This window comes from Puma concolor, unplaced genomic scaffold, assembly GCF_028749965.1.
Source record: "Puma concolor isolate L17-30 unplaced genomic scaffold, mPumCon1.1.hap2 unalloc_scaffold_28, whole genome shotgun sequence".
Classification (NCBI taxonomy): Eukaryota; Metazoa; Chordata; class Mammalia; order Carnivora; family Felidae; genus Puma; species Puma concolor.
The window spans coordinates 12,033-39,428 of record NW_028240234.1 but is presented as its reverse complement, the minus strand read 5'-3'; the positions used below and the strand labels follow the sequence as shown (position 1 = coordinate 39,428).

The 27,396-nt window shown below is 73.4% G+C and overlaps 23 non-coding genes across 23 annotated transcripts; all 23 read right to left on the bottom strand.

Moving 5' to 3' along the window:
• Positions 1 to 402: 402 nt before the first annotated feature.
• On the bottom strand, positions 403 to 521 carry LOC147571353 (5S ribosomal RNA). The gene has a single exon (XR_015247478.1). It is a non-coding gene; the product is annotated as a 5S ribosomal RNA (ribosomal RNA).
• A 1,082-nt stretch (positions 522 to 1,603) lies between these two features.
• On the bottom strand, positions 1,604 to 1,722 carry LOC147571352 (5S ribosomal RNA). Its single transcript, XR_015247476.1, has one exon. It is a non-coding gene; the product is annotated as a 5S ribosomal RNA (ribosomal RNA).
• A 1,079-nt stretch (positions 1,723 to 2,801) lies between these two features.
• Positions 2,802 to 2,920, bottom strand: LOC147571351 (5S ribosomal RNA). Its single transcript, XR_015247475.1, has one exon. It is a non-coding gene; the product is annotated as a 5S ribosomal RNA (ribosomal RNA).
• A 1,068-nt stretch (positions 2,921 to 3,988) lies between these two features.
• On the bottom strand, positions 3,989 to 4,107 carry LOC147571350 (5S ribosomal RNA). The gene has a single exon (XR_015247458.1). It is a non-coding gene; the product is annotated as a 5S ribosomal RNA (ribosomal RNA).
• Positions 4,108 to 5,192: 1,085 nt separating this feature from the next.
• On the bottom strand, positions 5,193 to 5,311 carry LOC147571349 (5S ribosomal RNA). The gene has a single exon (XR_015247474.1). It is a non-coding gene; the product is annotated as a 5S ribosomal RNA (ribosomal RNA).
• A 1,073-nt stretch (positions 5,312 to 6,384) lies between these two features.
• On the bottom strand, positions 6,385 to 6,503 carry LOC147571348 (5S ribosomal RNA). The gene has a single exon (XR_015247473.1). It is a non-coding gene; the product is annotated as a 5S ribosomal RNA (ribosomal RNA).
• A 1,071-nt stretch (positions 6,504 to 7,574) lies between these two features.
• LOC147571347 (5S ribosomal RNA) lies at positions 7,575 to 7,693 on the bottom strand. The gene has a single exon (XR_015247456.1). It is a non-coding gene; the product is annotated as a 5S ribosomal RNA (ribosomal RNA).
• Positions 7,694 to 8,780: 1,087 nt separating this feature from the next.
• Positions 8,781 to 8,899, bottom strand: LOC147571346 (5S ribosomal RNA). The gene has a single exon (XR_015247459.1). It is a non-coding gene; the product is annotated as a 5S ribosomal RNA (ribosomal RNA).
• Positions 8,900 to 9,989: 1,090 nt separating this feature from the next.
• Positions 9,990 to 10,108, bottom strand: LOC147571345 (5S ribosomal RNA). The gene has a single exon (XR_015247472.1). It is a non-coding gene; the product is annotated as a 5S ribosomal RNA (ribosomal RNA).
• A 1,072-nt stretch (positions 10,109 to 11,180) lies between these two features.
• LOC147571344 (5S ribosomal RNA) lies at positions 11,181 to 11,299 on the bottom strand. Its single transcript, XR_015247471.1, has one exon. It is a non-coding gene; the product is annotated as a 5S ribosomal RNA (ribosomal RNA).
• A 1,073-nt stretch (positions 11,300 to 12,372) lies between these two features.
• Positions 12,373 to 12,491, bottom strand: LOC147571343 (5S ribosomal RNA). Its single transcript, XR_015247470.1, has one exon. It is a non-coding gene; the product is annotated as a 5S ribosomal RNA (ribosomal RNA).
• A 1,072-nt stretch (positions 12,492 to 13,563) lies between these two features.
• LOC147571342 (5S ribosomal RNA) lies at positions 13,564 to 13,682 on the bottom strand. The gene has a single exon (XR_015247457.1). It is a non-coding gene; the product is annotated as a 5S ribosomal RNA (ribosomal RNA).
• Positions 13,683 to 14,769: 1,087 nt separating this feature from the next.
• On the bottom strand, positions 14,770 to 14,888 carry LOC147571341 (5S ribosomal RNA). The gene has a single exon (XR_015247469.1). It is a non-coding gene; the product is annotated as a 5S ribosomal RNA (ribosomal RNA).
• A 1,077-nt stretch (positions 14,889 to 15,965) lies between these two features.
• LOC147571340 (5S ribosomal RNA) lies at positions 15,966 to 16,084 on the bottom strand. Its single transcript, XR_015247455.1, has one exon. It is a non-coding gene; the product is annotated as a 5S ribosomal RNA (ribosomal RNA).
• A 1,073-nt stretch (positions 16,085 to 17,157) lies between these two features.
• Positions 17,158 to 17,276, bottom strand: LOC147571339 (5S ribosomal RNA). The gene has a single exon (XR_015247468.1). It is a non-coding gene; the product is annotated as a 5S ribosomal RNA (ribosomal RNA).
• A 1,070-nt stretch (positions 17,277 to 18,346) lies between these two features.
• On the bottom strand, positions 18,347 to 18,465 carry LOC147571338 (5S ribosomal RNA). The gene has a single exon (XR_015247467.1). It is a non-coding gene; the product is annotated as a 5S ribosomal RNA (ribosomal RNA).
• Positions 18,466 to 19,552: 1,087 nt separating this feature from the next.
• Positions 19,553 to 19,671, bottom strand: LOC147571337 (5S ribosomal RNA). Its single transcript, XR_015247454.1, has one exon. It is a non-coding gene; the product is annotated as a 5S ribosomal RNA (ribosomal RNA).
• A 1,080-nt stretch (positions 19,672 to 20,751) lies between these two features.
• LOC147571336 (5S ribosomal RNA) lies at positions 20,752 to 20,870 on the bottom strand. Its single transcript, XR_015247465.1, has one exon. It is a non-coding gene; the product is annotated as a 5S ribosomal RNA (ribosomal RNA).
• A 1,082-nt stretch (positions 20,871 to 21,952) lies between these two features.
• Positions 21,953 to 22,071, bottom strand: LOC147571335 (5S ribosomal RNA). Its single transcript, XR_015247453.1, has one exon. It is a non-coding gene; the product is annotated as a 5S ribosomal RNA (ribosomal RNA).
• Positions 22,072 to 23,144: 1,073 nt separating this feature from the next.
• On the bottom strand, positions 23,145 to 23,263 carry LOC147571334 (5S ribosomal RNA). Its single transcript, XR_015247464.1, has one exon. It is a non-coding gene; the product is annotated as a 5S ribosomal RNA (ribosomal RNA).
• A 1,081-nt stretch (positions 23,264 to 24,344) lies between these two features.
• On the bottom strand, positions 24,345 to 24,463 carry LOC147571333 (5S ribosomal RNA). The gene has a single exon (XR_015247463.1). It is a non-coding gene; the product is annotated as a 5S ribosomal RNA (ribosomal RNA).
• Positions 24,464 to 25,543: 1,080 nt separating this feature from the next.
• LOC147571332 (5S ribosomal RNA) lies at positions 25,544 to 25,662 on the bottom strand. Its single transcript, XR_015247462.1, has one exon. It is a non-coding gene; the product is annotated as a 5S ribosomal RNA (ribosomal RNA).
• Positions 25,663 to 26,743: 1,081 nt separating this feature from the next.
• Positions 26,744 to 26,862, bottom strand: LOC147571331 (5S ribosomal RNA). Its single transcript, XR_015247461.1, has one exon. It is a non-coding gene; the product is annotated as a 5S ribosomal RNA (ribosomal RNA).
• Positions 26,863 to 27,396: the final 534 nt, after the last annotated feature.

Here is a 27,396-nt window from a genome sequence, read left to right as displayed (position 1 = left end):
CAGCCCCCGGTCCCGCCCTCGCCGCACCCCCCCACCCCTCCGTGCGGGTGCAGTGTCAGGAAAGGTGCAAAGCTGGGGCGTGGCTTCCAGCCGGTGCAGTGGGATTTCGCCCGGTGCGGGGAGCGGGGAGCGGGGAGCGGACCCCTTGTGAAGTGCCGTGGGGTGTGCGGGCTCGGGGGGGGGGCGGGGCGGGGCGGGGCGGGGCCAGGCTAGGCCAGGCCAGGCCGCTTTGCCGGCCCGGGAGGGGCTGAGGGAGCAGTGGCCGCCGGGGTGTGTTTGGCCCCCGGAGCCGCGCTCCCCTCCCCGGGGAGAGAGGGACACACGGAGGGAGGGGGAGGGGCGGCGGGCGCCAAAGGAGAGGTCAAGGAGGCCAGAGGCAACAGGCAACAGGCAAAAGGCAAAAGCCTACAGCACCCGGTATTCCCAGGCGGTCTCCCATCCAAGTACTAACCAGGCCCGACCCTGCTTAGCTTCCGAGATCAGACGAGATCGGGCGCGTTCAGGGTGGTATGGCCGTAGACGCCGGCGGCTGCCGCTGGGCGCCTCAAGAGCCTGCTCCACGCATCCCAAGCCCAGCGGGTGCCGCGCTTCACCCATGCACGCGCCTGCCTGCCTGCCTGCCTGCCTGCCTGCCTGGCTGCCTGCCTCGCTGCCGCCGCCCTCCGCCGCGGGCCCCGGGCGGGTGGCGGAGGCGGCGCAAGAGGACCCTGGCAAGGCGCTGTGGCGCAAGCCCCGGCCTTCACCGATCCCGGGACTCTGGCAGACTGCTCCCGGCTTGGCCCCACGCCCGCCTCCGCTTCCATCCCGCACCGCACCGCACCGCACCGCACCGCACCGCACCACGTCGGGCCGCTCACTGGGAAGAGGGTGGAAGCGAGCGTGGGGCATCAGGCCGGCCGTGCCTTCTGGGCGCCCCCCCTCCCGCCGGGTTCTCAGCGCCTCCTCCCCAGTCGCAGGGCGAGCGCAGCCAGCCCGGAGGCCCCAGCGCCCCCACAGAACATCACCAGCGCGAGCCCGCAGCCCTAGCTGGGCCTCGCGAAACGCCGGGGGCCCTGGGGATGGGGGCTGGAGGGAGGGAAGAGGTCCGGGACCCAGGGAGCCCAGTCCTGTGGCGGAGTCTGTGTTTGGGGTCTCGCTGCCCCGCCCGCTCCTGTGTTTTTGGATCCACCCACCCAGCCCCCACCCTCCAGTCCCCAGGCGCCAGCCCCCGGTCCCGCCCTCGCCGCACCCCCCCACCCCTCCGTGCGGGTGCAGTGTCAGGAAAGGTGCAAAGCTGGGGCGTGGCTTCCAGCCGGTGCAGTGGGATTTCGCCCGGTGCGGGGAGCGGGGAGCGGGGAGCGGACCCCTTGTGAAGTGCCGTGGGGTGTGCGGGCTCGGGGGGGGGGCGGGGCGGGGCGGGGCGGGGCCAGGCTAGGCCAGGCCAGGCCGCTTTGCCGGCCCGGGAGGGGCTGAGGGAGCAGTGGCCGCCGGGGTGTGTTTGGCCCCCGGAGCCGCGCTCCCCTCCCCGGGGAGAGAGGGACACACGGAGGGAGGGGGAGGGGCGGCGGGCGCCAAAGGAGAGGTCAAGGAGGCCAGAGGCAACAGGCAACAGGCAAAAGGCAAAAGCCTACAGCACCCGGTATTCCCAGGCGGTCTCCCATCCAAGTACTAACCAGGCCCGACCCTGCTTAGCTTCCGAGATCAGACGAGATCGGGCGCGTTCAGGGTGGTATGGCCGTAGACGCCGGCGGCTGCCGCTGGGCGCCTCAAGAGCCTGCTCCACGCATCCCAAGCCCAGCGGGTGCCGCGCTTCACCCATGCACGCGCCTGCCTGCCTGCCTGCCTGCCTGCCTGGCTGCCTGCCTCGCTGCCGCCGCCCTCCGCCGCGGGCCCCGGGCGGGTGGCGGAGGCGGCGCAAGAGGACCCTGGCAAGGCGCTGTGGCGCAAGCCCCGGCCTTCACCGATCCCGGGACTCTGGCAGACTGCTCCCGGCTTGGCCCCACGCCCGCCTCCGCTTCCATCCCGCACCGCACCGCACCGCACCGCACCGCACCGCACCACGTCGGGCCGCTCACTGGGAAGAGGGTGGAAGCGAGCGTGGGGCATCAGGCCGGCCGTGCCTTCTGGGCGCCCCCCCTCCCGCCGGGTTCTCAGCGCCTCCTCCCCAGTCGCAGGGCGAGCGCAGCCAGCCCGGAGGCCCCAGCGCCCCCACAGAACATCACCAGCGCGAGCCCGCAGCCCTAGCTGGGCCTCGCGAAACGCCGGGGGCCCTGGGGATGGGGGCTGGAGGGAGGGAAGAGGTCCGGGACCCAGGGAGCCCAGTCCTGTGGCGGAGTCTGTGTTTGGGGTCTCGCTGCCCCGCCCGCTCCTGTGTTTTTGGATCCACCCACCCAGCCCCCACCCTCCAGTCCCCAGGCGCCAGCCCCCGGTCCCGCCCTCGCCGCACCCCCCCACCCCTCCGTGCGGGTGCAGTGTCAGGAAAGGTGCAAAGCTGGGGCGTGGCTTCCAGCCGGTGCAGTGGGATTTCGCCCGGTGCGGGGAGCGGGGAGCGGGGAGCGGACCCCTTGTGAAGTGCCGTGGGGTGTGCGGGCTCGGGGGGGGGGGCCGGGCGGGGCGGGGCGGGGCCAGGCTAGGCCAGGCCAGGCCGCTTTGCCGGCCCGGGAGGGGCTGAGGGAGCAGTGGCCGCCGGGGTGTGTTTGGCCCCCGGAGCCGCGCTCCCCTCCCCGGGGAGAGAGGGACACACGGAGGGAGGGGGAGGGGCGGCGGGCGCCAAAGGAGAGGTCAAGGAGGCCAGAGGCAACAGGCAACAGGCAAAAGGCAAAAGCCTACAGCACCCGGTATTCCCAGGCGGTCTCCCATCCAAGTACTAACCAGGCCCGACCCTGCTTAGCTTCCGAGATCAGACGAGATCGGGCGCGTTCAGGGTGGTATGGCCGTAGACGCCGGCGGCTGCCGCTGGGCGCCTCAAGAGCCTGCTCCACGCATCCCAAGCCCAGCGGGTGCCGCGCTTCACCCATGCACGCGCCTGCCTGCCTGCCTGCCTGCCTGCCTGGCTGCCTGCCTCGCTGCCGCCGCCCTCCGCCGCGGGCCCCGGGCGGGTGGCGGAGGCGGCGCAAGAGGACCCTGGCAAGGCGCTGTGGCGCAAGCCCCGGCCTTCACCGATCCCGGGACTCTGGCAGACTGCTCCCGGCTTGGCCCCACGCCCGCCTCCGCTTCCATCCCGCACCGCACCGCACCGCACCGCACCACGTCGGGCCGCTCACTGGGAAGAGGGTGGAAGCGAGCGTGGGGCATCAGGCCGGCCGTGCCTTCTGGGCGCCCCCCCTCCCGCCGGGTTCTCAGCGCCTCCTCCCCAGTCGCAGGGCGAGCGCAGCCAGCCCGGAGGCCCCAGCGCCCCCACAGAACATCACCAGCGCGAGCCCGCAGCCCTAGCTGGGCCTCGCGAAACGCCGGGGGCCCTGGGGATGGGGGCTGGAGGGAGGGAAGAGGTCCGGGACCCAGGGAGCCCAGTCCTGTGGCGGAGTCTGTGTTTGGGGTCTCGCTGCCCCGCCCGCTCCTGTGTTTTTGGATCCACCCACCCAGCCCCCACCCTCCAGTCCCCAGGCGCCAGCCCCCGGTCCCGCCCTCGCCGCACCCCCCCACCCCTCCGTGCGGGTGCAGTGTCAGGAAAGGTGCAAAGCTGGGGCGTGGCTTCCAGCCGGTGCAGTGGGATTTCGCCCGGTGCTGGGAGCGGGGAGCGGGGAGCGGACCCCTTGTGAAGTGCCGTGGGGTGTGCGGGCTCGGGGGGGGGGCGGGGCGGGGCGGGGCGGGGCCAGGCTAGGCCAGGCCAGGCCGCTTTGCCGGCCCGGGAGGGGCTGAGGGAGCAGTGGCCGCCGGGGTGTGTTTGGCTCCCGGAGCCGCGCTCCCCTCCCCGGGGAGAGAGGGACACACGGAGGGAGGGGGAGGGGCGGCGGGCGCCAAAGGAGAGGTCAAGGAGGCCAGAGGCAACAGGCAACAGGCAAAAGGCAAAAGCCTACAGCACCCGGTATTCCCGGGCGGTCTCCCATCCAAGTACTAACCAGGCCCGACCCTGCTTAGCTTCCGAGATCAGACGTGATCGGGCGCGTTCAGGGTGGTATGGCCGTAGACGCCGGCGGCTGCCGCTGGGCGCCTCAAGAGCCTGCTCCACGCATCCCAAGCCCAGCGGGTGCCGCGCTTCACCCATGCACGCGCCTGCCTGCCTGCCTGCCTGCCTGCCTGCCTGGCTGCCTGCCTCGCTGCCGCCGCCCTCCGCCGCGGGCCCCGGGCGGGTGGCGGAGGCGGCGCAAGAGGACCCTGGCAAGGCGCTGTGGCGCAAGCCCCGGCCTTCACCGATCCCGGGACTCTGGCAGACTGCTCCCGGCTTGGCCCCACGCCCGCCTCCGCTTCCATCCCGCACCGCACCGCACCGCACCGCACCGCACCGCACCGCACCACGTCGGGCCGCTCACTGGGAAGAGGGTGGAAGCGAGCGTGGGGCATCAGGCCGGCCGTGCCTTCTGGGCGCCCCCCCTCCCGCCGGGTTCTCAGCGCCTCCTCCCCAGTCGCAGGGCGAGCGCAGCCAGCCCGGAGGCCCCAGCGCCCCCACAGAACATCACCAGCGCGAGCCTGCAGCCCTAGCTGGGCCTCGCGAAACGCCGGGGGCCCTGGGGATGGGGGCTGGAGGGAGGGAAGAGGTCCGGGACCCAGGGAGCCCAGTCCTGTGGCGGAGTCTGTGTTTGGGGTCTCGCTGCCCCGCCCGCTCCTGTGTTTTTGGATCCACCCACCCAGCCCCCACCCTCCAGTCCCCAGGCGCCAGCCCCCGGTCCCGCCCTCGCCGCACCCCCCCACCCCTCCGTGCGGGTGCAGTGTCAGGAAAGGTGCAAAGCTGGGGCGTGGCTTCCAGCCGGTGCAGTGGGATTTCGCCCGGTGCGGGGAGCGGGGAGCGGGGAGCGGACCCCTTGTGAAGTGCCGTGGGGTGTGCGGGCTCGGGGGGGGCGGGGCGGGGCGGGGCGGGGCCAGGCTAGGCCAGGCCAGGCCGCTTTGCCGGCCCGGGAGGGGCTGAGGGAGCAGTGGCCGCCGGGGTGTGTTTGGCCCCCGGAGCCGCGCTCCCCTCCCCGGGGAGAGAGGGACACACGGAGGGAGGGGGAGGGGCGGCGGGCGCCAAAGGAGAGGTCAAGGAGGCCAGAGGCAACAGGCAACAGGCAAAAGGCAAAAGCCTACAGCACCCGGTATTCCCAGGCGGTCTCCCATCCAAGTACTAACCAGGCCCGACCCTGCTTAGCTTCCGAGATCAGACGAGATCGGGCGCGTTCAGGGTGGTATGGCCGTAGACGCCGGCGGCTGCCGCTGGGCGCCTCAAGAGCCTGCTCCACGCATCCCAAGCCCAGCGGGTGCCGCGCTTCACCCATGCACGCGCCTGCCTGCCTGCCTGCCTGCCTGCCTGGCTGCCTGCCTCGCTGCCGCCGCCCTCCGCCGCGGGCCCCGGGCGGGTGGCGGAGGCGGCGCAAGAGGACCCTGGCAAGGCGCTGTGGCGCAAGCCCCGGCCTTCACCGATCCCGGGACTCTGGCAGACTGCTCCCGGCTTGGCCCCACGCCCGCCTCCGCTTCCATCCCGCACCGCACCGCACCGCACCGCACCGCACCACGTCGGGCCGCTCACTGGGAAGAGGGTGGAAGCGAGCGTGGGGCATCAGGCCGGCCGTGCCTTCTGGGCGCCCCCCCTCCCGCCGGGTTCTCAGCGCCTCCTCCCCAGTCGCAGGGCGAGCGCAGCCAGCCCGGAGGCCCCAGCGCCCCCACAGAACATCACCAGCGCGAGCCCGCAGCCCTAGCTGGGCCTCGCGAAACGCCGGGGGCCCTGGGGATGGGGGCTGGAGGGAGGGAAGAGGTCCGGGACCCAGGGAGCCCAGTCCTGTGGCGGAGTCTGTGTTTGGGGTCTCGCTGCCCCGCCCGCTCCTGTGTTTTTGGATCCACCCACCCAGCCCCCACCCTCCAGTCCCCAGGCGCCAGCCCCCGGTCCCGCCCTCGCCGCACCCCCCCACCCCTCCGTGCGGGTGCAGTGTCAGGAAAGGTGCAAAGCTGGGGCGTGGCTTCCAGCCGGTGCAGTGGGATTTCGCCCGGTGCGGGGAGCGGGGAGCGGGGAGCGGACCCCTTGTGAAGTGCCGTGGGGTGTGCGGGCTCGGGGGGGGGGCGGGGCGGGGCGGGGCGGGGCCAGGCTAGGCCAGGCCAGGCCGCTTTGCCGGCCCGGGAGGGGCTGAGGGAGCAGTGGCCGCCGGGGTGTGTTTGGCCCCCGGAGCCGCGCTCCCCTCCCCGGGGAGAGAGGGACACACGGAGGGAGGGGGAGGGGCGGCGGGCGCCAAAGGAGAGGTCAAGGAGGCCAGAGGCAACAGGCAACAGGCAAAAGGCAAAAGCCTACAGCACCCGGTATTCCCAGGCGGTCTCCCATCCAAGTACTAACCAGGCCCGACCCTGCTTAGCTTCCGAGATCAGACGAGATCGGGCGCGTTCAGGGTGGTATGGCCGTAGACGCCGGCGGCTGCCGCTGGGCGCCTCAAGAGCCTGCTCCACGCATCCCAAGCCCAGCGGGTGCCGCGCTTCACCCATGCACGCGCCTGCCTGCCTGCCTGCCTGCCTGCCTGGCTGCCTGCCTCGCTGCCGCCGCCCTCCGCCGCGGGCCCCGGGCGGGTGGCGGAGGCGGCGCAAGAGGACCCTGGCAAGGCGCTGTGGCGCAAGCCCCGGCCTTCACCGATCCCGGGACTCTGGCAGACTGCTCCCGGCTTGGCCCCACGCCCGCCTCCGCTTCCATCCCGCACCGCACCGCACCGCACCGCACCGCACCACGTCGGGCCGCTCACTGGGAAGAGGGTGGAAGCGAGCGTGGGGCATCAGGCCGGCCGTGCCTTCTGGGCGCCCCCCCTCCCGCCGGGTTCTCAGCGCCTCCTCCCCAGTCGCAGGGCGAGCGCAGCCAGCCCGGAGGCCCCAGCGCCCCCACAGAACATCACCAGCGCGAGCCCGCAGCCCTAGCTGGGCCTCGCGAAACGCCGGGGGCCCTGGGGATGGGGGCTGGAGGGAGGGAAGAGGTCCGGGACCCAGGGAGCCCAGTCCTGTGGCGGAGTCTGTGTTTGGGGTCTCGCTGCCCCGCCCGCTCCTGTGTTTTTGGATCCACCCACCCAGCCCCCACCCTCCAGTCCCCAGGCGCCAGCCCCCGGTCCCGCCCTCGCCGCACCCCCCCACCCCTCCGTGCGGGTGCAGTGTCAGGAAAGGTGCAAAGCTGGGGCGTGGCTTCCAGCCGGTGCAGTGGGATTTCGCCCGGTGCGGGGAGCGGGGAGCGGGGAGCGGACCCCTTGTGAAGTGCCGTGGGGTGTGCGGGCTCGGGGGGGGCGGGGCGGGGCGGGGCGGGGCCAGGCTAGGCCAGGCCAGGCCGCTTTGCCGGCCCGGGAGGGGCTGAGGGAGCAGTGGCCGCCGGGGTGTGTTTGGCCCCCGGAGCCGCGCTCCCCTCCCCGGGGAGAGAGGGACACACGGAGGGAGGGGGAGGGGCGGCGGGCGCCAAAGGAGAGGTCAAGGAGGCCAGAGGCAACAGGCAACAGGCAAAAGGCAAAAGCCTACAGCACCCGGTATTCCCGGGCGGTCTCCCATCCAAGTACTAACCAGGCCCGACCCTGCTTAGCTTCCGAGATCAGACGAGATCGGGCGCGTTCAGGGTGGTATGGCCGTAGACGCCGGCGGCTGCCGCTGGGCGCCTCAAGAGCCTGCTCCACGCATCCCAAGCCCAGCGGGTGCCGCGCTTCACCCATGCACGCGCCTGCCTGCCTGCCTGCCTGCCTGCCTGCCTGGCTGCCTGCCTCGCTGCCGCCGCCCTCCGCCGCGGGCCCCGGGCGGGTGGCGGAGGCGGCGCAAGAGGACCCTGGCAAGGCGCTGTGGCGCAAGCCCCGGCCTTCACCGATCCCGGGACTCTGGCAGACTGCTCCCGGCTTGGCCCCACGCCCGCCTCCGCTTCCATCCCGCACCGCACCGCACCGCACCGCACCGCACCGCACCGCACCACGTCGGGCCGCTCACTGGGAAGAGGGTGGAAGCGAGCGTGGGGCATCAGGCCGGCCGTGCCTTCTGGGCGCCCCCCCTCCCGCCGGGTTCTCAGCGCCTCCTCCCCAGTCGCAGGGCGAGCGCAGCCAGCCCGGAGGCCCCAGCGCCCCCACAGAACATCACCAGCGCGAGCCCGCAGCCCTAGCTGGGCCTCGCGAAACGCCGGGGGCCCTGGGGATGGGGGCTGGAGGGAGGGAAGAGGTCCGGGACCCAGGGAGCCCAGTCCTGTGGCGGAGTCTGTGTTTGGGGTCTCGCTGCCCCGCCCGCTCCTGTGTTTTTGGATCCACCCACCCAGCCCCCACCCTCCAGTCCCCAGGCGCCAGCCCCCGGTCCCGCCCTCGCCGCACCCCCCCACCCCTCCGTGCGGGTGCAGTGTCAGGAAAGGTGCAAAGCTGGGGCGTGGCTTCCAGCCGGTGCAGTGGGATTTCGCCCGGTGCGGGGAGCGGGGAGCGGGGAGCGGACCCCTTGTGAAGTGCCGTGGGGTGTGCGGGCTCGGGGGGGGGGCGGGGCGGGGCGGGGCGGGGCCAGGCTAGGCCAGGCCAGGCCGCTTTGCCGGCCCGGGAGGGGCTGAGGGAGCAGTGGCCGCCGGGGTGTGTTTGGCTCCCGGAGCCGCGCTCCCCTCCCCGGGGAGAGAGGGACACACGGAGGGAGGGGGAGGGGCGGCGGGCGCCAAAGGAGAGGTCAAGGAGGCCAGAGGCAACAGGCAACAGGCAAAAGGCAAAAGCCTACAGCACCCGGTATTCCCGGGCGGTCTCCCATCCAACTACTAACCAGGCCCGACCCTGCTTAGCTTCCGAGATCAGACGAGATCGGGCGCGTTCAGGGTGGTATGGCCGTAGACGCCGGCGGCTGCCGCTGGGCGCCTCAAGAGCCTGCTCCACGCATCCCAAGCCCAGCGGGTGCCGCGCTTCACCCATGCACGCGCCTGCCTGCCTGCCTGCCTGCCTGCCTGCCTGGCTGCCTGCCTCGCTGCCGCCGCCCTCCGCCGCGGGCCCCGGGCGGGTGGCGGAGGCGGCGCAAGAGGACCCTGGCAAGGCGCTGTGGCGCAAGCCCCGGCCTTCACCGATCCCGGGACTCTGGCAGACTGCTCCCGGCTTGGCCCCACGCCCGCCTCCGCTTCCATCCCGCACCGCACCGCACCGCACCGCACCGCACCGCACCGCACCGCACCACGTCGGGCCGCTCACTGGGAAGAGGGTGGAAGCGAGCGTGGGGCATCAGGCCGGCCGTGCCTTCTGGGCGCCCCCCCTCCCGCCGGGTTCTCAGCGCCTCCTCCCCAGTCGCAGGGCGAGCGCAGCCAGCCCGGAGGCCCCAGCGCCCCCACAGAACATCACCAGCGCGAGCCCGCAGCCCTAGCTGGGCCTCGCGAAACGCCGGGGGCCCTGGGGATGGGGGCTGGAGGGAGGGAAGAGGTCCGGGACCCAGGGAGCCCAGTCCTGTGGCGGAGTCTGTGTTTGGGGTCTCGCTGCCCCGCCCGCTCCTGTGTTTTTGGATCCACCCACCCAGCCCCCACCCTCCAGTCCCCAGGCGCCAGCCCCCGGTCCCGCCCTCGCCGCACCCCCCCACCCCTCCGTGCGGGTGCAGTGTCAGGAAAGGTGCAAAGCTGGGGCGTGGCTTCCAGCCGGTGCAGTGGGATTTCGCCCGGTGCGGGGAGCGGGGAGCGGGGAGCGGACCCCTTGTGAAGTGCCGTGGGGTGTGCGGGCTCGGGGGGGGCGGGGCGGGGCGGGGCGGGGCCAGGCTAGGCCAGGCCAGGCCGCTTTGCCGGCCCGGGAGGGGCTGAGGGAGCAGTGGCCGCCGGGGTGTGTTTGGCCCCCGGAGCCGCGCTCCCCTCCCCGGGGAGAGAGGGACACACGGAGGGAGGGGGAGGGGCGGCGGGCGCCAAAGGAGAGGTCAAGGAGGCCAGAGGCAACAGGCAACAGGCAAAAGGCAAAAGCCTACAGCACCCGGTATTCCCAGGCGGTCTCCCATCCAAGTACTAACCAGGCCCGACCCTGCTTAGCTTCCGAGATCAGACGAGATCGGGCGCGTTCAGGGTGGTATGGCCGTAGACGCCGGCGGCTGCCGCTGGGCGCCTCAAGAGCCTGCTCCACGCATCCCAAGCCCAGCGGGTGCCGCGCTTCACCCATGCACGCGCCTGCCTGCCTGCCTGCCTGCCTGCCTGCCTGGCTGCCTGCCTCGCTGCCGCCGCCCTCCGCCGCGGGCCCCGGGCGGGTGGCGGAGGCGGCGCAAGAGGACCCTGGCAAGGCGCTGTGGCGCAAGCCCCGGCCTTCACCGATCCCGGGACTCTGGCAGACTGCTCCCGGCTTGGCCCCACGCCCGCCTCCGCTTCCATCCCGCACCGCACCGCACCGCACCGCACCACGTCGGGCCGCTCACTGGGAAGAGGGTGGAAGCGAGCGTGGGGCATCAGGCCGGCCGTGCCTTCTGGGCGCCCCCCCTCCCGCCGGGTTCTCAGCGCCTCCTCCCCAGTCGCAGGGCGAGCGCAGCCAGCCCGGAGGCCCCAGCGCCCCCACAGAACATCACCAGCGCGAGCCCGCAGCCCTAGCTGGGCCTCGCGAAACGCCGGGGGCCCTGGGGATGGGGGCTGGAGGGAGGGAAGAGGTCCGGGACCCAGGGAGCCCAGTCCTGTGGCGGAGTCTGTGTTTGGGGTCTCGCTGCCCCGCCCGCTCCTGTGTTTTTGGATCCACCCACCCAGCCCCCACCCTCCAGTCCCCAGGCGCCAGCCCCCGGTCCCGCCCTCGCCGCACCCCCCCACCCCTCCGTGCGGGTGCAGTGTCAGGAAAGGTGCAAAGCTGGGGCGTGGCTTCCAGCCGGTGCAGTGGGATTTCGCCCGGTGCGGGGAGCGGGGAGCGGGGAGCGGACCCCTTGTGAAGTGCCGTGGGGTGTGCGGGCTCGGGGGGGGGGCGGGGCGGGGCGGGGCGGGGCCAGGCTAGGCCAGGCCAGGCCGCTTTGCCGGCCCGGGAGGGGCTGAGGGAGCAGTGGCCGCCGGGGTGTGTTTGGCCCCCGGAGCCGCGCTCCCCTCCCCGGGGAGAGAGGGACACACGGAGGGAGGGGGAGGGGCGGCGGGCGCCAAAGGAGAGGTCAAGGAGGCCAGAGGCAACAGGCAACAGGCAAAAGGCAAAAGCCTACAGCACCCGGTATTCCCAGGCGGTCTCCCATCCAAGTACTAACCAGGCCCGACCCTGCTTAGCTTCCGAGATCAGACGAGATCGGGCGCGTTCAGGGTGGTATGGCCGTAGACGCCGGCGGCTGCCGCTGGGCGCCTCAAGAGCCTGCTCCACGCATCCCAAGCCCAGCGGGTGCCGCGCTTCACCCATGCACGCGCCTGCCTGCCTGCCTGCCTGCCTGCCTGGCTGCCTGCCTCGCTGCCGCCGCCCTCCGCCGCGGGCCCCGGGCGGGTGGCGGAGGCGGCGCAAGAGGACCCTGGCAAGGCGCTGTGGCGCAAGCCCCGGCCTTCACCGATCCCGGGACTCTGGCAGACTGCTCCCGGCTTGGCCCCACGCCCGCCTCCGCTTCCATCCCGCACCGCACCGCACCGCACCGCACCGCACCACGTCGGGCCGCTCACTGGGAAGAGGGTGGAAGCGAGCGTGGGGCATCAGGCCGGCCGTGCCTTCTGGGCGCCCCCCCTCCCGCCGGGTTCTCAGCGCCTCCTCCCCAGTCGCAGGGCGAGCGCAGCCAGCCCGGAGGCCCCAGCGCCCCCACAGAACATCACCAGCGCGAGCCCGCAGCCCTAGCTGGGCCTCGCGAAACGCCGGGGGCCCTGGGGATGGGGGCTGGAGGGAGGGAAGAGGTCCGGGACCCAGGGAGCCCAGTCCTGTGGCGGAGTCTGTGTTTGGGGTCTCGCTGCCCCGCCCGCTCCTGTGTTTTTGGATCCACCCACCCAGCCCCCACCCTCCAGTCCCCAGGCGCCAGCCCCCGGTCCCGCCCTCGCCGCACCCCCCCACCCCTCCGTGCGGGTGCAGTGTCAGGAAAGGTGCAAAGCTGGGGCGTGGCTTCCAGCCGGTGCAGTGGGATTTCGCCCGGTGCGGGGAGCGGGGAGCGGGGAGCGGACCCCTTGTGAAGTGCCGTGGGGTGTGCGGGCTCGGGGGGGGGGCGGGGCGGGGCGGGGCGGGGCCAGGCTAGGCCAGGCCAGGCCGCTTTGCCGGCCCGGGAGGGGCTGAGGGAGCAGTGGCCGCCGGGGTGTGTTTGGCTCCCGGAGCCGCGCTCCCCTCCCCGGGGAGAGAGGGACACACGGAGGGAGGGGGAGGGGCGGCGGGCGCCAAAGGAGAGGTCAAGGAGGCCAGAGGCAACAGGCAACAGGCAAAAGGCAAAAGCCTACAGCACCCGGTATTCCCAGGCGGTCTCCCATCCAAGTACTAACCAGGCCCGACCCTGCTTAGCTTCCGAGATCAGACGAGATCGGGCGCGTTCAGGGTGGTATGGCCGTAGACGCCGGCGGCTGCCGCTGGGCGCCTCAAGAGCCTGCTCCACGCATCCCAAGCCCAGCGGGTGCCGCGCTTCACCCATGCACGCGCCTGCCTGCCTGCCTGCCTGCCTGCCTGCCTGGCTGCCTGCCTCGCTGCCGCCGCCCTCCGCCGCGGGCCCCGGGCGGGTGGCGGAGGCGGCGCAAGAGGACCCTGGCAAGGCGCTGTGGCGCAAGCCCCGGCCTTCACCGATCCCGGGACTCTGGCAGACTGCTCCCGGCTTGGCCCCACGCCCGCCTCCGCTTCCATCCCGCACCGCACCGCACCGCACCGCACCACGTCGGGCCGCTCACTGGGAAGAGGGTGGAAGCGAGCGTGGGGCATCAGGCCGGCCGTGCCTTCTGGGCGCCCCCCCTCCCGCCGGGTTCTCAGCGCCTCCTCCCCAGTCGCAGGGCGAGCGCAGCCAGCCCGGAGGCCCCAGCGCCCCCACAGAACATCACCAGCGCGAGCCCGCAGCCCTAGCTGGGCCTCGCGAAACGCCGGGGGCCCTGGGGATGGGGGCTGGAGGGAGGGAAGAGGTCCGGGACCCAGGGAGCCCAGTCCTGTGGCGGAGTCTGTGTTTGGGGTCTCGCTGCCCCGCCCGCTCCTGTGTTTTTGGATCCACCCACCCAGCCCCCACCCTCCAGTCCCCAGGCGCCAGCCCCCGGTCCCGCCCTCGCCGCACCCCCCCACCCCTCCGTGCGGGTGCAGTGTCAGGAAAGGTGCAAAGCTGGGGCGTGGCTTCCAGCCGGTGCAGTGGGATTTCGCCCGGTGCTGGGAGCGGGGAGCGGGGAGCGGACCCCTTGTGAAGTGCCGTGGGGTGTGCGGGCTCGGGGGGGGGGCGGGGCGGGGCGGGGCGGGGCCAGGCTAGGCCAGGCCAGGCCGCTTTGCCGGCCCGGGAGGGGCTGAGGGAGCAGTGGCCGCCGGGGTGTGTTTGGCTCCCGGAGCCGCGCTCCCCTCCCCGGGGAGAGAGGGACACACGGAGGGAGGGGGAGGGGCGGCGGGCGCCAAAGGAGAGGTCAAGGAGGCCAGAGGCAACAGGCAACAGGCAAAAGGCAAAAGCCTACAGCACCCGGTATTCCCGGGCGGTCTCCCATCCAAGTACTAACCAGGCCCGACCCTGCTTAGCTTCCGAGATCAGACGTGATCGGGCGCGTTCAGGGTGGTATGGCCGTAGACGCCGGCGGCTGCCGCTGGGCGCCTCAAGAGCCTGCTCCACGCATCCCAAGCCCAGCGGGTGCCGCGCTTCACCCATGCACGCGCCTGCCTGCCTGCCTGCCTGCCTGCCTGCCTGGCTGCCTGCCTCGCTGCCGCCGCCCTCCGCCGCGGGCCCCGGGCGGGTGGCGGAGGCGGCGCAAGAGGACCCTGGCAAGGCGCTGTGGCGCAAGCCCCGGCCTTCACCGATCCCGGGACTCTGGCAGACTGCTCCCGGCTTGGCCCCACGCCCGCCTCCGCTTCCATCCCGCACCGCACCGCACCGCACCGCACCGCACCGCACCGCACCACGTCGGGCCGCTCACTGGGAAGAGGGTGGAAGCGAGCGTGGGGCATCAGGCCGGCCGTGCCTTCTGGGCGCCCCCCCTCCCGCCGGGTTCTCAGCGCCTCCTCCCCAGTCGCAGGGCGAGCGCAGCCAGCCCGGAGGCCCCAGCGCCCCCACAGAACATCACCAGCGCGAGCCCGCAGCCCTAGCTGGGCCTCGCGAAACGCCGGGGGCCCTGGGGATGGGGGCTGGAGGGAGGGAAGAGGTCCGGGACCCAGGGAGCCCAGTCCTGTGGCGGAGTCTGTGTTTGGGGTCTCGCTGCCCCGCCCGCTCCTGTGTTTTTGGATCCACCCACCCAGCCCCCACCCTCCAGTCCCCAGGCGCCAGCCCCCGGTCCCGCCCTCGCCGCACCCCCCCACCCCTCCGTGCGGGTGCAGTGTCAGGAAAGGTGCAAAGCTGGGGCGTGGCTTCCAGCCGGTGCAGTGGGATTTCGCCCGGTGCGGGGAGCGGGGAGCGGGGAGCGGACCCCTTGTGAAGTGCCGTGGGGTGTGCGGGCTCGGGGGGGGGGCGGGGCGGGGCGGGGCGGGGCCAGGCTAGGCCAGGCCAGGCCGCTTTGCCGGCCCGGGAGGGGCTGAGGGAGCAGTGGCCGCCGGGGTGTGTTTGGCCCCCGGAGCCGCGCTCCCCTCCCCGGGGAGAGAGGGACACACGGAGGGAGGGGGAGGGGCGGCGGGCGCCAAAGGAGAGGTCAAGGAGGCCAGAGGCAACAGGCAACAGGCAAAAGGCAAAAGCCTACAGCACCCGGTATTCCCAGGCGGTCTCCCATCCAAGTACTAACCAGGCCCGACCCTGCTTAGCTTCCGAGATCAGACGAGATCGGGCGCGTTCAGGGTGGTATGGCCGTAGACGCCGGCGGCTGCCGCTGGGCGCCTCAAGAGCCTGCTCCACGCATCCCAAGCCCAGCGGGTGCCGCGCTTCACCCATGCACGCGCCTGCCTGCCTGCCTGCCTGCCTGCCTGCCTGGCTGCCTGCCTCGCTGCCGCCGCCCTCCGCCGCGGGCCCCGGGCGGGTGGCGGAGGCGGCGCAAGAGGACCCTGGCAAGGCGCTGTGGCGCAAGCCCCGGCCTTCACCGATCCCGGGACTCTGGCAGACTTCTCCCGGCTTGGCCCCACGCCCGCCTCCGCTTCCATCCCGCACCGCACCGCACCGCACCGCACCGCACCACGTCGGGCCGCTCACTGGGAAGAGGGTGGAAGCGAGCGTGGGGCATCAGGCCGGCCGTGCCTTCTGGGCGCCCCCCCTCCCGCCGGGTTCTCAGCGCCTCCTCCCCAGTCGCAGGGCGAGCGCAGCCAGCCCGGAGGCCCCAGCGCCCCCACAGAACATCACCAGCGCGAGCCCGCAGCCCTAGCTGGGCCTCGCGAAACGCCGGGGGCCCTGGGGATGGGGGCTGGAGGGAGGGAAGAGGTCCGGGACCCAGGGAGCCCAGTCCTGTGGCGGAGTCTGTGTTTGGGGTCTCGCTGCCCCGCCCGCTCCTGTGTTTTTGGATCCACCCACCCAGCCCCCACCCTCCAGTCCCCAGGCGCCAGCCCCCGGTCCCGCCCTCGCCGCACCCCCCCACCCCTCCGTGCGGGTGCAGTGTCAGGAAAGGTGCAAAGCTGGGGCGTGGCTTCCAGCCGGTGCAGTGGGATTTCGCCCGGTGCGGGGAGCGGGGAGCGGGGAGCGGACCCCTTGTGAAGTGCCGTGGGGTGTGCGGGCTCGGGGGGGGGGCGGGGCGGGGCGGGGCGGGGCCAGGCTAGGCCAGGCCAGGCCGCTTTGCCGGCCCGGGAGGGGCTGAGGGAGCAGTGGCCGCCGGGGTGTGTTTGGCTCCCGGAGCCGCGCTCCCCTCCCCGGGGAGAGAGGGACACACGGAGGGAGGGGGAGGGGCGGCGGGCGCCAAAGGAGAGGTCAAGGAGGCCAGAGGCAACAGGCAACAGGCAAAAGGCAAAAGCCTACAGCACCCGGTATTCCCGGGCGGTCTCCCATCCAAGTACTAACCAGGCCCGACCCTGCTTAGCTTCCGAGATCAGACGAGATCGGGCGCGTTCAGGGTGGTATGGCCGTAGACGCCGGCGGCTGCCGCTGGGCGCCTCAAGAGCCTGCTCCACGCATCCCAAGCCCAGCGGGTGCCGCGCTTCACCCATGCACGCGCCTGCCTGCCTGCCTGCCTGCCTGCCTGGCTGCCTGCCTCGCTGCCGCCGCCCTCCGCCGCGGGCCCCGGGCGGGTGGCGGAGGCGGCGCAAGAGGACCCTGGCAAGGCGCTGTGGCGCAAGCCCCGGCCTTCACCGATCCCGGGACTCTGGCAGACTTCTCCCGGCTTGGCCCCACGCCCGCCTCCGCTTCCATCCCGCACCGCACCGCACCGCACCGCACCGCACCACGTCGGGCCGCTCACTGGGAAGAGGGTGGAAGCGAGCGTGGGGCATCAGGCCGGCCGTGCCTTCTGGGCGCCCCCCCTCCCGCCGGGTTCTCAGCGCCTCCTCCCCAGTCGCAGGGCGAGCGCAGCCAGCCCGGAGGCCCCAGCGCCCCCACAGAACATCACCAGCGCGAGCCCGCAGCCCTAGCTGGGCCTCGCGAAACGCCGGGGGCCCTGGGGATGGGGGCTGGAGGGAGGGAAGAGGTCCGGGACCCAGGGAGCCCAGTCCTGTGGCGGAGTCTGTGTTTGGGGTCTCGCTGCCCCGCCCGCTCCTGTGTTTTTGGATCCACCCACCCAGCCCCCACCCTCCAGTCCCCAGGCGCCAGCCCCCGGTCCCGCCCTCGCCGCACCCCCCCACCCCTCCGTGCGGGTGCAGTGTCAGGAAAGGTGCAAAGCTGGGGCGTGGCTTCCAGCCGGTGCAGTGGGATTTCGCCCGGTGCGGGGAGCGGGGAGCGGGGAGCGGACCCCTTGTGAAGTGCCGTGGGGTGTGCGGGCTCGGGGGGGGGGCGGGGCGGGGCGGGGCGGGGCCAGGCTAGGCCAGGCCAGGCCGCTTTGCCGGCCCGGGAGGGGCTGAGGGAGCAGTGGCCGCCGGGGTGTGTTTGGCCCCCGGAGCCGCGCTCCCCTCCCCGGGGAGAGAGGGACACACGGAGGGAGGGGGAGGGGCGGCGGGCGCCAAAGGAGAGGTCAAGGAGGCCAGAGGCAACAGGCAACAGGCAAAAGGCAAAAGCCTACAGCACCCGGTATTCCCAGGCGGTCTCCCATCCAAGTACTAACCAGGCCCGACCCTGCTTAGCTTCCGAGATCAGACGAGATCGGGCGCGTTCAGGGTGGTATGGCCGTAGACGCCGGCGGCTGCCGCTGGGCGCCTCAAGAGCCTGCTCCACGCATCCCAAGCCCAGCGGGTGCCGCGCTTCACCCATGCACGCGCCTGCCTGCCTGCCTGCCTGCCTGCCTGCCTGGCTGCCTGCCTCGCTGCCGCCGCCCTCCGCCGCGGGCCCCGGGCGGGTGGCGGAGGCGGCGCAAGAGGACCCTGGCAAGGCGCTGTGGCGCAAGCCCCGGCCTTCACCGATCCCGGGACTCTGGCAGACTGCTCCCGGCTTGGCCCCACGCCCGCCTCCGCTTCCATCCCGCACCGCACCGCACCGCACCGCACCACGTCGGGCCGCTCACTGGGAAGAGGGTGGAAGCGAGCGTGGGGCATCAGGCCGGCCGTGCCTTCTGGGCGCCCCCCCTCCCGCCGGGTTCTCAGCGCCTCCTCCCCAGTCGCAGGGCGAGCGCAGCCAGCCCGGAGGCCCCAGCGCCCCCACAGAACATCACCAGCGCGAGCCCGCAGCCCTAGCTGGGCCTCGCGAAACGCCGGGGGCCCTGGGGATGGGGGCTGGAGGGAGGGAAGAGGTCCGGGACCCAGGGAGCCCAGTCCTGTGGCGGAGTCTGTGTTTGGGGTCTCGCTGCCCCGCCCGCTCCTGTGTTTTTGGATCCACCCACCCAGCCCCCACCCTCCAGTCCCCAGGCGCCAGCCCCCGGTCCCGCCCTCGCCGCACCCCCCCACCCCTCCGTGCGGGTGCAGTGTCAGGAAAGGTGCAAAGCTGGGGCGTGGCTTCCAGCCGGTGCAGTGGGATTTCGCCCGGTGCGGGGAGCGGGGAGCGGGGAGCGGACCCCTTGTGAAGTGCCGTGGGGTGTGCGGGCTCGGGGGGGGCGGGGCGGGGCGGGGCGGGGCCAGGCTAGGCCAGGCCAGGCCGCTTTGCCGGCCCGGGAGGGGCTGAGGGAGCAGTGGCCGCCGGGGTGTGTTTGGCCCCCGGAGCCGCGCTCCCCTCCCCGGGGAGAGAGGGACACACGGAGGGAGGGGGAGGGGCGGCGGGCGCCAAAGGAGAGGTCAAGGAGGCCAGAGGCAACAGGCAACAGGCAAAAGGCAAAAGCCTACAGCACCCGGTATTCCCAGGCGGTCTCCCATCCAAGTACTAACCAGGCCCGACCCTGCTTAGCTTCCGAGATCAGACGAGATCGGGCGCGTTCAGGGTGGTATGGCCGTAGACGCCGGCGGCTGCCGCTGGGCGCCTCAAGAGCCTGCTCCACGCATCCCAAGCCCAGCGGGTGCCGCGCTTCACCCATGCACGCGCCTGCCTGCCTGCCTGCCTGCCTGCCTGCCTGGCTGCCTGCCTCGCTGCCGCCGCCCTCCGCCGCGGGCCCCGGGCGGGTGGCGGAGGCGGCGCAAGAGGACCCTGGCAAGGCGCTGTGGCGCAAGCCCCGGCCTTCACCGATCCCGGGACTCTGGCAGACTGCTCCCGGCTTGGCCCCACGCCCGCCTCCGCTTCCATCCCGCACCGCACCGCACCGCACCGCACCGCACCGCACCGCACCACGTCGGGCCGCTCACTGGGAAGAGGGTGGAAGCGAGCGTGGGGCATCAGGCCGGCCGTGCCTTCTGGGCGCCCCCCCTCCCGCCGGGTTCTCAGCGCCTCCTCCCCAGTCGCAGGGCGAGCGCAGCCAGCCCGGAGGCCCCAGCGCCCCCACAGAACATCACCAGCGCGAGCCCGCAGCCCTAGCTGGGCCTCGCGAAACGCCGGGGGCCCTGGGGATGGGGGCTGGAGGGAGGGAAGAGGTCCGGGACCCAGGGAGCCCAGTCCTGTGGCGGAGTCTGTGTTTGGGGTCTCGCTGCCCCGCCCGCTCCTGTGTTTTTGGATCCACCCACCCAGCCCCCACCCTCCAGTCCCCAGGCGCCAGCCCCCGGTCCCGCCCTCGCCGCACCCCCCCACCCCTCCGTGCGGGTGCAGTGTCAGGAAAGGTGCAAAGCTGGGGCGTGGCTTCCAGCCGGTGCAGTGGGATTTCGCCCGGTGCGGGGAGCGGGGAGCGGGGAGCGGACCCCTTGTGAAGTGCCGTGGGGTGTGCGGGCTCGGGGGGGGGGCGGGGCGGGGCGGGGCGGGGCCAGGCTAGGCCAGGCCAGGCCGCTTTGCCGGCCCGGGAGGGGCTGAGGGAGCAGTGGCCGCCGGGGTGTGTTTGGCTCCCGGAGCCGCGCTCCCCTCCCCGGGGAGAGAGGGACACACGGAGGGAGGGGGAGGGGCGGCGGGCGCCAAAGGAGAGGTCAAGGAGGCCAGAGGCAACAGGCAACAGGCAAAAGGCAAAAGCCTACAGCACCCGGTATTCCCGGGCGGTCTCCCATCCAAGTACTAACCAGGCCCGACCCTGCTTAGCTTCCGAGATCAGACGAGATCGGGCGCGTTCAGGGTGGTATGGCCGTAGACGCCGGCGGCTGCCGCTGGGCGCCTCAAGAGCCTGCTCCACGCATCCCAAGCCCAGCGGGTGCCGCGCTTCACCCATGCACGCGCCTGCCTGCCTGCCTGCCTGCCTGCCTGCCTGGCTGCCTGCCTCGCTGCCGCCGCCCTCCGCCGCGGGCCCCGGGCGGGTGGCGGAGGCGGCGCAAGAGGACCCTGGCAAGGCGCTGTGGCGCAAGCCCCGGCCTTCACCGATCCCGGGACTCTGGCAGACTGCTCCCGGCTTGGCCCCACGCCCGCCTCCGCTTCCATCCCGCACCGCACCGCACCGCACCGCACCGCACCGCACCACGTCGGGCCGCTCACTGGGAAGAGGGTGGAAGCGAGCGTGGGGCATCAGGCCGGCCGTGCCTTCTGGGCGCCCCCCCTCCCGCCGGGTTCTCAGCGCCTCCTCCCCAGTCGCAGGGCGAGCGCAGCCAGCCCGGAGGCCCCAGCGCCCCCACAGAACATCACCAGCGCGAGCCCGCAGCCCTAGCTGGGCCTCGCGAAACGCCGGGGGCCCTGGGGATGGGGGCTGGAGGGAGGGAAGAGGTCCGGGACCCAGGGAGCCCAGTCCTGTGGCGGAGTCTGTGTTTGGGGTCTCGCTGCCCCGCCCGCTCCTGTGTTTTTGGATCCACCCACCCAGCCCCCACCCTCCAGTCCCCAGGCGCCAGCCCCCGGTCCCGCCCTCGCCGCACCCCCCCACCCCTCCGTGCGGGTGCAGTGTCAGGAAAGGTGCAAAGCTGGGGCGTGGCTTCCAGCCGGTGCAGTGGGATTTCGCCCGGTGCGGGGAGCGGGGAGCGGGGAGCGGACCCCTTGTGAAGTGCCGTGGGGTGTGCGGGCTCGGGGGGGGCGGGGCGGGGCGGGGCGGGGCCAGGCTAGGCCAGGCCAGGCCGCTTTGCCGGCCCGGGAGGGGCTGAGGGAGCAGTGGCCGCCGGGGTGTGTTTGGCCCCCGGAGCCGCGCTCCCCTCCCCGGGGAGAGAGGGACACACGGAGGGAGGGGGAGGGGCGGCGGGCGCCAAAGGAGAGGTCAAGGAGGCCAGAGGCAACAGGCAACAGGCAAAAGGCAAAAGCCTACAGCACCCGGTATTCCCAGGCGGTCTCCCATCCAAGTACTAACCAGGCCCGACCCTGCTTAGCTTCCGAGATCAGACGAGATCGGGCGCGTTCAGGGTGGTATGGCCGTAGACGCCGGCGGCTGCCGCTGGGCGCCTCAAGAGCCTGCTCCACGCATCCCAAGCCCAGCGGGTGCCGCGCTTCACCCATGCACGCGCCTGCCTGCCTGCCTGCCTGCCTGCCTGCCTGGCTGCCTGCCTCGCTGCCGCCGCCCTCCGCCGCGGGCCCCGGGCGGGTGGCGGAGGCGGCGCAAGAGGACCCTGGCAAGGCGCTGTGGCGCAAGCCCCGGCCTTCACCGATCCCGGGACTCTGGCAGACTGCTCCCGGCTTGGCCCCACGCCCGCCTCCGCTTCCATCCCGCACCGCACCGCACCGCACCGCACCGCACCGCACCACGTCGGGCCGCTCACTGGGAAGAGGGTGGAAGCGAGCGTGGGGCATCAGGCCGGCCGTGCCTTCTGGGCGCCCCCCCTCCCGCCGGGTTCTCAGCGCCTCCTCCCCAGTCGCAGGGCGAGCGCAGCCAGCCCGGAGGCCCCAGCGCCCCCACAGAACATCACCAGCGCGAGCCCGCAGCCCTAGCTGGGCCTCGCGAAACGCCGGGGGCCCTGGGGATGGGGGCTGGAGGGAGGGAAGAGGTCCGGGACCCAGGGAGCCCAGTCCTGTGGCGGAGTCTGTGTTTGGGGTCTCGCTGCCCCGCCCGCTCCTGTGTTTTTGGATCCACCCACCCAGCCCCCACCCTCCAGTCCCCAGGCGCCAGCCCCCGGTCCCGCCCTCGCCGCACCCCCCCACCCCTCCGTGCGGGTGCAGTGTCAGGAAAGGTGCAAAGCTGGGGCGTGGCTTCCAGCCGGTGCAGTGGGATTTCGCCCGGTGCGGGGAGCGGGGAGCGGGGAGCGGACCCCTTGTGAAGTGCCGTGGGGTGTGCGGGCTCGGGGGGGGGGCGGGGCGGGGCGGGGCGGGGCCAGGCTAGGCCAGGCCAGGCCGCTTTGCCGGCCCGGGAGGGGCTGAGGGAGCAGTGGCCGCCGGGGTGTGTTTGGCCCCCGGAGCCGCGCTCCCCTCCCCGGGGAGAGAGGGACACACGGAGGGAGGGGGAGGGGCGGCGGGCGCCAAAGGAGAGGTCAAGGAGGCCAGAGGCAACAGGCAACAGGCAAAAGGCAAAAGCCTACAGCACCCGGTATTCCCGGGCGGTCTCCCATCCAAGTACTAACCAGGCCCGACCCTGCTTAGCTTCCGAGATCAGACGAGATCGGGCGCGTTCAGGGTGGTATGGCCGTAGACGCCGGCGGCTGCCGCTGGGCGCCTCAAGAGCCTGCTCCACGCATCCCAAGCCCAGCGGGTGCCGCGCTTCACCCATGCACGCGCCTGCCTGCCTGCCTGCCTGCCTGCCTGGCTGCCTGCCTCGCTGCCGCCGCCCTCCGCCGCGGGCCCCGGGCGGGTGGCGGAGGCGGCGCAAGAGGACCCTGGCAAGGCGCTGTGGCGCAAGCCCCGGCCTTCACCGATCCCGGGACTCTGGCAGACTTCTCCCGGCTTGGCCCCACGCCCGCCTCCGCTTCCATCCCGCACCGCACCGCACCGCACCGCACCGCACCACGTCGGGCCGCTCACTGGGAAGAGGGTGGAAGCGAGCGTGGGGCATCAGGCCGGCCGTGCCTTCTGGGCGCCCCCCCTCCCGCCGGGTTCTCAGCGCCTCCTCCCCAGTCGCAGGGCGAGCGCAGCCAGCCCGGAGGCCCCAGCGCCCCCACAGAACATCACCAGCGCGAGCCCGCAGCCCTAGCTGGGCCTCGCGAAACGCCGGGGGCCCTGGGGATGGGGGCTGGAGGGAGGGAAGAGGTCCGGGACCCAGGGAGCCCAGTCCTGTGGCGGAGTCTGTGTTTGGGGTCTCGCTGCCCCGCCCGCTCCTGTGTTTTTGGATCCACCCACCCAGCCCCCACCCTCCAGTCCCCAGGCGCCAGCCCCCGGTCCCGCCCTCGCCGCACCCCCCCACCCCTCCGTGCGGGTGCAGTGTCAGGAAAGGTGCAAAGCTGGGGCGTGGCTTCCAGCCGGTGCAGTGGGATTTCGCCCGGTGCGGGGAGCGGGGAGCGGGGAGCGGACCCCTTGTGAAGTGCCGTGGGGTGTGCGGGCTCGGGGGGGGGGCGGGGCGGGGCGGGGCGGGGCCAGGCTAGGCCAGGCCAGGCCGCTTTGCCGGCCCGGGAGGGGCTGAGGGAGCAGTGGCCGCCGGGGTGTGTTTGGCCCCCGGAGCCGCGCTCCCCTCCCCGGGGAGAGAGGGACACACGGAGGGAGGGGGAGGGGCGGCGGGCGCCAAAGGAGAGGTCAAGGAGGCCAGAGGCAACAGGCAACAGGCAAAAGGCAAAAGCCTACAGCACCCGGTATTCCCAGGCGGTCTCCCATCCAAGTACTAACCAGGCCCGACCCTGCTTAGCTTCCGAGATCAGACGAGATCGGGCGCGTTCAGGGTGGTATGGCCGTAGACGCCGGCGGCTGCCGCTGGGCGCCTCAAGAGCCTGCTCCACGCATCCCAAGCCCAGCGGGTGCCGCGCTTCACCCATGCACGCGCCTGCCTGCCTGCCTGCCTGCCTGCCTGCCTGCCTGGCTGCCTGCCTCGCTGCCGCCGCCCTCCGCCGCGGGCCCCGGGCGGGTGGCGGAGGCGGCGCAAGAGGACCCTGGCAAGGCGCTGTGGCGCAAGCCCCGGCCTTCACCGATCCCGGGACTCTGGCAGACTGCTCCCGGCTTGGCCCCACGCCCGCCTCCGCTTCCATCCCGCACCGCACCGCACCGCACCGCACCGCACCACGTCGGGCCGCTCACTGGGAAGAGGGTGGAAGCGAGCGTGGGGCATCAGGCCGGCCGTGCCTTCTGGGCGCCCCCCCTCCCGCCGGGTTCTCAGCGCCTCCTCCCCAGTCGCAGGGCGAGCGCAGCCAGCCCGGAGGCCCCAGCGCCCCCACAGAACATCACCAGCGCGAGCCCGCAGCCCTAGCTGGGCCTCGCGAAACGCCGGGGGCCCTGGGGATGGGGGCTGGAGGGAGGGAAGAGGTCCGGGACCCAGGGAGCCCAGTCCTGTGGCGGAGTCTGTGTTTGGGGTCTCGCTGCCCCGCCCGCTCCTGTGTTTTTGGATCCACCCACCCAGCCCCCACCCTCCAGTCCCCAGGCGCCAGCCCCCGGTCCCGCCCTCGCCGCACCCCCCCACCCCTCCGTGCGGGTGCAGTGTCAGGAAAGGTGCAAAGCTGGGGCGTGGCTTCCAGCCGGTGCAGTGGGATTTCGCCCGGTGCGGGGAGCGGGGAGCGGGGAGCGGACCCCTTGTGAAGTGCCGTGGGGTGTGCGGGCTCGGGGGGGGGGCGGGGCGGGGCGGGGCGGGGCCAGGCTAGGCCAGGCCAGGCCGCTTTGCCGGCCCGGGAGGGGCTGAGGGAGCAGTGGCCGCCGGGGTGTGTTTGGCCCCCGGAGCCGCGCTCCCCTCCCCGGGGAGAGAGGGACACACGGAGGGAGGGGGAGGGGCGGCGGGCGCCAAAGGAGAGGTCAAGGAGGCCAGAGGCAACAGGCAACAGGCAAAAGGCAAAAGCCTACAGCACCCGGTATTCCCAGGCGGTCTCCCATCCAAGTACTAACCAGGCCCGACCCTGCTTAGCTTCCGAGATCAGACGAGATCGGGCGCGTTCAGGGTGGTATGGCCGTAGACGCCGGCGGCTGCCGCTGGGCGCCTCAAGAGCCTGCTCCACGCATCCCAAGCCCAGCGGGTGCCGCGCTTCACCCATGCACGCGCCTGCCTGCCTGCCTGCCTGCCTGCCTGCCTGCCTGGCTGCCTGCCTCGCTGCCGCCGCCCTCCGCCGCGGGCCCCGGGCGGGTGGCGGAGGCGGCGCAAGAGGACCCTGGCAAGGCGCTGTGGCGCAAGCCCCGGCCTTCACCGATCCCGGGACTCTGGCAGACTGCTCCCGGCTTGGCCCCACGCCCGCCTCCGCTTCCATCCCGCACCGCACCGCACCGCACCGCACCGCACCACGTCGGGCCGCTCACTGGGAAGAGGGTGGAAGCGAGCGTGGGGCATCAGGCCGGCCGTGCCTTCTGGGCGCCCCCCCTCCCGCCGGGTTCTCAGCGCCTCCTCCCCAGTCGCAGGGCGAGCGCAGCCAGCCCGGAGGCCCCAGCGCCCCCACAGAACATCACCAGCGCGAGCCCGCAGCCCTAGCTGGGCCTCGCGAAACGCCGGGGGCCCTGGGGATGGGGGCTGGAGGGAGGGAAGAGGTCCGGGACCCAGGGAGCCCAGTCCTGTGGCGGAGTCTGTGTTTGGGGTCTCGCTGCCCCGCCCGCTCCTGTGTTTTTGGATCCACCCACCCAGCCCCCACCCTCCAGTCCCCAGGCGCCAGCCCCCGGTCCCGCCCTCGCCGCACCCCCCCACCCCTCCGTGCGGGTGCAGTGTCAGGAAAGGTGCAAAGCTGGGGCGTGGCTTCCAGCCGGTGCAGTGGGATTTCGCCCGGTGCGGGGAGCGGGGAGCGGGGAGCGGACCCCTTGTGAAGTGCCGTGGGGTGTGCGGGCTCGGGGGGGGGCGGGGCGGGGCGGGGCGGGGCCAGGCTAGGCCAGGCCAGGCCGCTTTGCCGGCCCGGGAGGGGCTGAGGGAGCAGTGGCCGCCGGGGTGTGTTTGGCCCCCGGAGCCGCGCTCCCCTCCCCGGGGAGAGAGGGACACACGGAGGGAGGGGGAGGGGCGGCGGGCGCCAAAGGAGAGGTCAAGGAGGCCAGAGGCAACAGGCAACAGGCAAAAGGCAAAAGCCTACAGCACCCGGTATTCCCAGGCGGTCTCCCATCCAAGTACTAACCAGGCCCGACCCTGCTTAGCTTCCGAGATCAGACGAGATCGGGCGCGTTCAGGGTGGTATGGCCGTAGACGCCGGCGGCTGCCGCTGGGCGCCTCAAGAGCCTGCTCCACGCATCCCAAGCCCAGCGGGTGCCGCGCTTCACCCATGCACGCGCCTGCCTGCCTGCCTGCCTGCCTGCCTGCCTGCCTGGCTGCCTGCCTCGCTGCCGCCGCCCTCCGCCGCGGGCCCCGGGCGGGTGGCGGAGGCGGCGCAAGAGGACCCTGGCAAGGCGCTGTGGCGCAAGCCCCGGCCTTCACCGATCCCGGGACTCTGGCAGACTGCTCCCGGCTTGGCCCCACGCCCGCCTCCGCTTCCATCCCGCACCGCACCGCACCGCACCGCACCGCACCACGTCGGGCCGCTCACTGGGAAGAGGGTGGAAGCGAGCGTGGGGCATCAGGCCGGCCGTGCCTTCTGGGCGCCCCCCCTCCCGCCGGGTTCTCAGCGCCTCCTCCCCAGTCGCAGGGCGAGCGCAGCCAGCCCGGAGGCCCCAGCGCCCCCACAGAACATCACCAGCGCGAGCCCGCAGCCCTAGCTGGGCCTCGCGAAACGCCGGGGGCCCTGGGGATGGGGGCTGGAGGGAGGGAAGAGGTCCGGGACCCAGGGAGCCCAGTCCTGTGGCGGAGTCTGTGTTTGGGGTCTCGCTGCCCCGCCCGCTCCTGTGTTTTTGGATCCACCCACCCAGCCCCCACCCTCCAGTCCCCAGGCGCCAGCCCCCGGTCCCGCCCTCGCCGCACCCCCCCACCCCTCCGTGCGGGTGCAGTGTCAGGAAAGGTGCAAAGCTGGGGCGTGGCTTCCAGCCGGTGCAGTGGGATTTCGCCCGGTGCGGGGAGCGGGGAGCGGGGAGCGGACCCCTTGTGAAGTGCCGTGGGGTGTGCGGGCTCGGGGGGGGGGCGGGGCGGGGCGGGGCGGGGCCAGGCTAGGCCAGGCCAGGCCGCTTTGCCGGCCCGGGAGGGGCTGAGGGAGCAGTGGCCGCCGGGGTGTGTTTGGCCCCCGGAGCCGCGCTCCCCTCCCCGGGGAGAGAGGGACACACGGAGGGAGGGGGAGGGGCGGCGGGCGCCAAAGGAGAGGTCAAGGAGGCCAGAGGCAACAGGCAACAGGCAAAAGGCAAAAGCCTACAGCACCCGGTATTCCCAGGCGGTCTCCCATCCAAGTACTAACCAGGCCCGACCCTGCTTAGCTTCCGAGATCAGACGAGATCGGGCGCGTTCAGGGTGGTATGGCCGTAGACGCCGGCGGCTGCCGCTGGGCGCCTCAAGAGCCTGCTCCACGCATCCCAAGCCCAGCGGGTGCCGCGCTTCACCCATGCACGCGCCTGCCTGCCTGCCTGCCTGCCTGCCTGCCTGCCTGGCTGCCTGCCTCGCTGCCGCCGCCCTCCGCCGCGGGCCCCGGGCGGGTGGCGGAGGCGGCGCAAGAGGACCCTGGCAAGGCGCTGTGGCGCAAGCCCCGGCCTTCACCGATCCCGGGACTCTGGCAGACTGCTCCCGGCTTGGCCCCACGCCCGCCTCCGCTTCCATCCCGCACCGCACCGCACCGCACCGCACCACGTCGGGCCGCTCACTGGGAAGAGGGTGGAAGCGAGCGTGGGGCATCAGGCCGGCCGTGCCTTCTGGGCGCCCCCCCTCCCGCCGGGTTCTCAGCGCCTCCTCCCCAGTCGCAGGGCGAGCGCAGCCAGCCCGGAGGCCCCAGCGCCCCCACAGAACATCACCAGCGCGAGCCCGCAGCCCTAGCTGGGCCTCGCGAAACGCCGGGGGCCCTGGGGATG